We start from the raw sequence: 8,364 nt of genomic DNA, 5'->3' as shown, positions 1-8,364 counted from the left end.
GAAGAAGAAGAAGAAGAAGAAGAAGAAGAAGAAGAAGAAGAAGAAGAAGAAGAAGAAGAAGAAGAAGAAGAAGAAGAAGGGGAAGAAGGGGAAGAAGGGGAAGAGGAAAGAGGAGGGAAAGAAGGAAGGAAGGAAAGAAAGGAGGGAGGAAGGAAGGGACAGAGGGAGGATGGAAGGGAGGGAGGGAGGGAGGGAGGGATGAAGGGAGAGACGGGCCACTGAATCAGAAGGACACTCTCCAGCTTAGTTGAATGCAGATTCAAGACAATTAAGTTATTGCTCCCCCCGGCAGATGGGCAGCACCATGTTGTTAAAAACTGAGCCAGAGAAAATGCACTGCCCTGAACAAGACTCAAATACCTGCTTGTCCCTACTCCTGATGGTCTGCTCTGTGGATGCCACCCTAGCCCCGCCCAAAACAGAAAGTGTCCTCAAGACCTCACAGTTCCCACCAGCACCCTGGATCTTCTTTTCCTTAATCCACATTTTCCTAGGGAATATCTATTCAGTAGTCTGTGTTCAGTAATTATTGAAATTATGTCTAATTATGTGATGATGGTAAATAATAATAATCAGCTAGCTACAACATGTACTGTTTCTATTATGGGTAAAGATTTTATGTAATTTATTAAGAAATGTTCCCATGCAGGAATGCTGATTAGGAGGGAGGGAGAGGGTTGTTTTGAATGTTTGGTTGAGTCATACGTATTTCCACCTAACTGCTATGCAGGAAACATCCTACATCTTTTTTTATTCAGTCTTGGAACTGTGTTCTTTGAATACTTTTACCATGATTATTATTGAGGTAACAGGTAATTCAGCTCTTACAAAGTGCCAGATCTGCTTTAAATTCAAGTTTAGAATTCAGTGCAAGCTTGAGTGTCTTCAGAGACTAAGCCAGTGTGGTAAATGACTAAAGTAGTCTGGGCTGGGAATGCAATAGGGGTTAGTGCAGTCTGTGGTAAACTGCGGCTTGTGTGCCCCACCTACAGAAGTCAGCTGCCACCCAAGTAAAACCAAACATTGCCATGTGGTGATATGAGAATGAAGCTTTGAGTTCTGCTTTTTCATAAGTCAGAAATATGGATTTTAACATGAAATTCTCAGATGTTTTACCACTATGTCTGCCAGCATTTGAGGGCTAGCTGTGTGCAAACTCTCAATCACAGCATCCTGCTTCAACAGCTTTTGGGGAAGACTAACATATGAGTAGTGTCCAGGTCAGCTTTGTTGATTGTAGCATGGGGGAAAGAAAGATAAATTTGCATAGAGCCAATGTTGAAGCTTTAAGTGCCCACTTCTCATTTTTTTAATAAAATGCAGTATACTTTTTTATTAGTACATAATATTTACATGCCTTGTGTAGAGTTGAGTTGATACGTGAACATAACACATCATAATTTCTTTTTTCATCCCCCAATCTCAAGGAGGTCATTTCAGAGAACAATGAAATATCATCAGAAGTCTGGCTAGAGAGGAGATGTGCACAAAGGGGACTGAAGCAGCACAGAAAGGGGTAGCCAAAAACTGTCAAGCCAGAGTCATGAAGAAAGCTCTCCTCCTTCATCCACATCCTCAGTTTGTGTAGATGCTACATGCCTTTGGGGTTGCAGAGAAAGGCAGCCAGAGGGAGGGAGGAAAGGAGCGAGGGAGGATGGGAGGGAGTGCAGAGACTCCCTCAGTGCCCCAGGTCCGCAAGGACAGAGGGAGGCTTAACTCACCTTCCATATAACACAGGCTCATGCTCTTCCCTCCTCAACTTAAATGTCACGACTCAGGGGAGTCTAATGGTCATATTTTCCTGATATTTTCTCTCCACAATACCCTTAGCTTCCCCTGTGTCACATTCATTTCCCATGTGATTATCCGTTTCTGTCTGAACCATTTTCCTCATAAATAGGAGGACAGGGATTTTATTCCTCTTGGTCACTGCCACAGCACTTGGCACACAGTAGGGACTCCATAAATAATGCCATGTGGGAACAAATGAACGGTCAGTCTTTTGACCTTGGACATGGGTTACTTCACAATGCCTTTCCCAAGAAACAGGGATAGTAACGGTGCTTTTTAGACTTGCTGTCTTCCCTGTGCTAACACCACCGAGAATTTGTACCCGGTGTACAGTGGGCCCTCACATCCACAGGTTCCGGTCACATCTGAGGATTCAACCAAGTACAGATCAAAAATATTTTTAAAAATTGCACCTGCAGCGAACACTGAATATAGGCCATTTTCTTTTCATTATTCCCTACAAAATATAGTATAACAACTTACGTAGCATTTACATTGGAATTAAGTATTAGAAATAACCTAAAGATGATTTAAAGTGTGGGAGAGATGTGCCTAGATTATTACAAGTGCTGCATCATTTTATATAAGGGATTTGAGCATCCAGGGATTTTGGTATCCATGGGTTCTAGAACCAATCCTCAGTGAATACAAGAGGAGACTATATTTATTTGTCCTCCACAACAGGTATATGAGGTTGCCTGGGGACAGGAAGACTGACCAGTGCACTCTGACTTCCTGCACTCACGGAGCTTATACTCTCTGGTACACTGAATTAATAGACTTTGTAGCATTGTTGCCAAGAGCAAATGAAATAGGTAAGAAATTGATTTGAAAAGCTTAACTGAGCTATTTAAACTTTCTACTCTGTTCTGCTGTAATAGTTAAACTCTTTATAGTAATTAATACTGTACCTCCAGTTCAAATTAGTTTTTGCAGAAAGAGAATTCATCAACTGGATAAAAGATTTGGAGGGTTGTCTGACTTTCTTGGTTCCAGGGGCTCCATGATGTCACCAAAGGAGGGTACGCCACATACTCTGTGGCCCTCCTATGTACGTGAGCTTCATTCTCAGTCTGGCTGCTCACTCTCACCCCTTCTAGCTTCACATTCCAGAGAAATTAGAGCATCTCTTCCTTAGTAACTGAACTAAAGCTCACCTCTCATTGGTCATATAGTGATCAGGTACTCACTTTAAGACCAATCACTCTACACAATGGATGTGGTATGCTAACTGGCTTAAACCAATGAGGACTTCCCCTTTTTTGGCCTGACCAAGGAAAATTTACAACATAAGAGAATGAAAGTGGTACTTCAACGGCAACTCTGAGGATAGTTTTACTAGAAGAATGGTAAATTCTATGGAAACAAAAGTGTAGCAGTCTGTACTTACCAAGATGAGGCTGTGATCATAAGAAATCTCCCATTATCAAAAGTCACATAATACAGTGATTTTAGAGCGCTGAAGTGTAGCCGATTTGCAAAGCCAAAGTTGTGGGGACGTGGGGGAAATGTTCAATAAAAAGGTCTTTTTAAAAAAACAAAAGGAAGTGTGTTTCCTTTGTCATTGCATGTTACAAACATGAAGAAAAATGAACCTAGATATCAATGAATAAATCCTCCCCTGTCCTACAGCTTGGATGTGGGTGTTTTTTTTTTTTTTTTTTTTTTTTAAAGACTATTTTGGCTGCAATTGGAAAACTTTAAAAAAAAATCCCAGGGTCCCTCTATAACACAGACTAGTTGCATCAGAATTCACAGTGGTGAGACTTGGCATCAGAATATTTTGAAGCTTCCATGAGCAGCACAGCTTGCAGCAATGAAAGGGAAGCTAAAGAACATATCCCTAGCAGGCAGACAACTGCTCAATAAGGCAGCTGGGTGCTCCTTTATAATATATAACTTTTCTTCCAGTATCCACATTTTCATTCCTATTATATATGCAGCACAGGTTTAAGTTAGGCAATCCATGTCTATGAAGTCCATTGAAAATATTAGATCAATTTTCCACCTGTGAAACTTGTACAGTTTAAAAAAAAAGCAGCCTGGGCTAGAGCTAATTTTTATGCTTCACACAGGAGATATCAAAGGAAGTCAACAGCATTGTCAATCAGCTGAATTAAGGGTGTATACAATGAGCTAATGTTAACCAGGGCTTAGTTTGGCCCAGTATTGTTCTAAGCAGTCGACATAGACATGAGTTACTTAGTCCATGACATGAGTCACTTAGCACAATCTTATGTATTATCATTATCCCAGATTTGCAGACAAGAAAACCCAGACACAAAGGGTCTCAGTAAGTAACCCAAGACCCCAAATGACTACTAGAGGGTTGAGCTAATATTTAAGTCTGAGCATCCTGGCTTCCAAGCCTACTTACTTCACATCTACATTTGTGGGGGCATTGGCAAGAGGCATATCTGAGATGGATGTACAGAGATAAGGGACTTTTGGAACCACACACCCAAAACTCCCAGAATGCATGGTTAGAGATTAAAAGATAGCCTATACGGTCACAAGTTCTAGTAAGATGAAAACACATTGCCTTAAGGAATGAAGGCTCTTTGGCCCTCTCCTCCCCATGCCCTGATTTATCACATAGATTGGCTCTAAGGTCAGTCACATAATAGACCACACTGTCCTTCCCTCCCCATGTCCCCCATATGAATTCCTGCATAGATGTACTCAAAACCCTTCACCTTTGCCAATTTCTTACTGTAGAGGCTAAATAAACAAGATATTCATTTTCCAGCTTCCCTTACAAATAGGGTTAGAAATGTGGTGATTTCTAGACTTTTGCATGTGTCTTAGTTACTTTTCTCATTGCTGAGAAAACATACCTGACAGCCAAAGTTAAAGAAGAAAAGGTGTATCTGGCTCACAGTTGGTAGAGATTTCAGTTCATAGTTGGCTGGCTCCAAGGCAGGGTGGCATGACACAGAGGCATCACAGAGGATAAACAGTTCATGTTGGGCAGTAGGCAGCAGAAGACAAACAGCAGCAGGTGTTCCTTGTATTCCATCCAGGCTACACACCTATAGGGCAGGTAGCAATCGCACCCAGGTGGGCCTTCCCATTTTCCATGCCCAGAATTATGCCAAACCAACCAGTGTAATCAATCACACACCCCTGATCCAGCATCACACAGTAATCCCAGCAACACACATTTAAATCCAGCATCTCACACTCTAGACCCAGCCATCTTTGAAAAGTCCCACTTATGACTGCATGAGCTTTTGGGGTACATCTAGACTCAAACAATAACAGCATGCAAATGAAGTCTTCTACAGAGCTTTTCCTTTTTGATAAAAATGATAATGACAAGAGTTCTCTCTCTCTCCCTTCTCCCCTTATCATACCTCTGATTCTTTATTTTTTAGTTTGCCCATGTGAAGACATGATTCTTGGAGCTTTGGCAGCTATTTTTCAACTATCAGGCAATAAACCTAAGTATAAGACAAAACAATATTCGCAAACTAATACTGGCAAAACTGATGGATGAGACAGACCCGGTTCTTTAATCCTTGAACCAGTGAAGAAGCTCTGGGATTGCTTTTCTCTGAATTTTTTGTTATAGTAGGATTGTCTTTCTTCTCTGGCAATTATTATTCAAGTAGTATATTACAGGCAGTTAGAGCCATCCTAACTGATAAAGCAATCAGCAATGTCTGCCATTCCCAGGAATTACAGCTGTATTAGTTAAATCTTTCCTCTGACACCCAAGGCTCACTGTATTTATGATAAAAATTGTACTGTTTTATTGTTCAATTAAACAGAGGTGTTTGAAGGACATGAAGTGTGCAAGCAAAAGCTGAGCTCAGTTATAGAGGACGTAATACAAGATTTCTGCTCAGGGCCACAGGAGGGACTAGGTGATCCCTTTAAAATCTATGACCCTGGCCAGGGATCTGGCTCAGCGGCACAGTGCTTGCCTGGCAAGCATGAGGTCATGGGTTAGATTCCCAGTACCAAAATAAATAAATTACTTAATTAAATTAAATTAAATCTATGACCCCAGTTCTTGTAATATAATGTCCCTGTTCAATGTATAAACATGAAAAACTTTATTGGCAGCTGATGTAGGTGATAGTTTGAACTTTCTTGAGGTGTTCCAAGTGAGAGTTCTGGAGCCAGGATTTGAACATGTCTCTGTTTGAGCTCTGAGTGACCATTTTACCATTTTTCTAACATACAGGGAAGCTGAGTGTTTATGTATTTTTTACACACATTGGGAAAAGCAACACAAAGTGCAACTATTTATGATGTGGGAAATTTCCAGCTAAATTTGTACTTTGCAGATGATATGTGATTCTTTGCTATTCCAAATACACCTGTTGGCACTCTTCTTCAACACTACAGGCAATGCATATGAAAATGGCTGCATAAAACCTTCCTTTCATATTGAAATAGTAACAAAATATTTCCTGTGGTTAAGAAGTCACTTGTTTCTATTTTTTGTGTGTACTAAAGGCATATGGGAAAGGTCCTGATCAATATCCTTTTCAAGGAAGCTTAGAATGCAATCCCTCCCTCAGATGGTGTGGTATGTAGTTAGCTTTCCATTATTATAACAAAATACTTGAGATAACCAACTTAGGTTTATTTTGGCTCAACGTTTCAGTGGTCCACCCATGATCAGTTGGCTCTTTGCTTTGGGCCTGTGGTAATGTGACACATCTTGGAAGAACCATGAGGCAGAGCAAAAGCACTGACATCATAAGCCACTTTCCACCAGCCCATCTCTCAGAGATTCCACCACCTCCCAAAAGTGCGACCCCCACAGTCAAAGCTTTTAACATAGGGGCTTTAGGGCCCACATTCAGGATCCAAACTATAGCAACATTATTTATAGAGTGTAGCATAGCCTACAATAACAGATGCGTTACCTTCAGGGAAAGAACAAGAAATGGAAAGGTAAATGGAAGAAAATGAAGATAAAATGGAAGAAGTGGAAGATAAAATATTAACCAAATACCCACATACAAACAAAAACCTTTTACAAGTAGGACTAATAAGTTTACAGTGTACCATCTACTTAGAAAGTTTCTCAATATTTTGTCTGTCTTCACTGAATGGCTTCTTGGTGCTCAGTGAGAAAGAAGAAAAGAAGAGTAACTGCTCATCCTGTGTGCCCTGCACTTGGTAAGTCACTTTAAGGGTATTATCTAAATAAATAATTCTTTTTATTTTGAAATACTTTTAAAATTACATAAGTAATATGTGCTCATTGTAAAACTTTTAAACATTATGGAGGATAAAAAATTAAGAAGTGAAAGTTCTTCTTAACCCTCAAACCCCAATTGCATTTATTTCCTGGAGGTAATCTCTGTACACTTTGATGTATATCCATCCAGACTTCTCTCCTGTGCCTTTGCATAAATAGGCATATTTTTCCATGCATATATAAACAAACTGTATTCCATTTTTTCTAGGATCAGCATTTCTTCTAATTTAAAAATCTCCGAAAAAGGGATAGATCTTACAGTAAAATGGATTTTGCTCTGGCCAATTTCTTCCTTTCTTATTGGCACAAAAATAACAGCATGTTGCAATGAATGGCATTTTAGACTAACAAACTGCAGTAGACACAGAAAATACACAATTATAGAGACATCTGAATGTGTGGGTAACTGTGGACAGCTCACCTCATTCGTTTCAGTATCTATATGATCTCTCACTACAGACTACACATTCCTGTACTTAGCCCCTTCCCTTATATATAGATTTCCAGATTATTTCTAAATAAATACATAAATATATGTGAAGGAGAGATTCCTGTCTCCTAGTTCTCAGAGCTACCCTTCATGGCAAGAAGAAGTTGGTCACTCGGAGATCAACTAGATCAGTGTTTGAATCCTGCCTCCAAGGCTACCATATTGGACTACTCAAGAAAGTTCAATTTGTTCTCAAGGTCAGGAGTCAGCAAATGTTCTTTTTCTGTAAAGAGCTAATTAGTCATTGTTTTCAGCTCTGTGGACTACAATATCTCTGTTGTGACTCCTAACTTGACTAATGCAGCAGTGTATTGGTCAGATTTCTTGTCAGAGATACAATACCTGATACTTATAACTCTTAAAGCGGGTGCATGTTTATTTTGGCTAACAGTTCAGTCCACAATTGGCTGTCTCCAAGGCAGAAACGGTATGGTGGAAGGACATGGCTGAGGTATAGCATTAAAGCCAGGAAGCAAAGAGGGAAAAGAGGAGGTGAGAAGGGAACTACACCCTCCAAAGGCACGCCCCCGCTGACACATCTCTTCCAACCAGGTCCCACCTCCTAACAGCATACTCAGCTATGAGCACATCAATGGAGCAATGCACTGATGAGTACAGTGGCCCCATGATCCAATCACCTTCTAAAACCCTCCCTCTGAGCATGTAAGAATATGGGGGACATTCTAAACCCCCAGCACAAAAGTAGCCAGAGGCAAATATATAGTAAACAAACCCGTTCCAATGAAACCCAACTACAAAAACAATTCAGAGGCTGAATCTGGCCCACGGGCTATAGTTTGCCGAGTCCTGGTCTTGGTGAATCATCCTTAATCTTGTGCAGCACTGGCTTGTGGGTCCCCAC

Source organism: Chinchilla lanigera, unplaced genomic scaffold (assembly GCF_000276665.1).
Source record: "Chinchilla lanigera isolate Chin_1 unplaced genomic scaffold, ChiLan1.0 scaffold00041, whole genome shotgun sequence".
In the NCBI taxonomy this organism is placed as follows: Eukaryota; Metazoa; Chordata; class Mammalia; order Rodentia; family Chinchillidae; genus Chinchilla; species Chinchilla lanigera.
Note: the sequence above shows the minus strand (reverse complement) of the source record.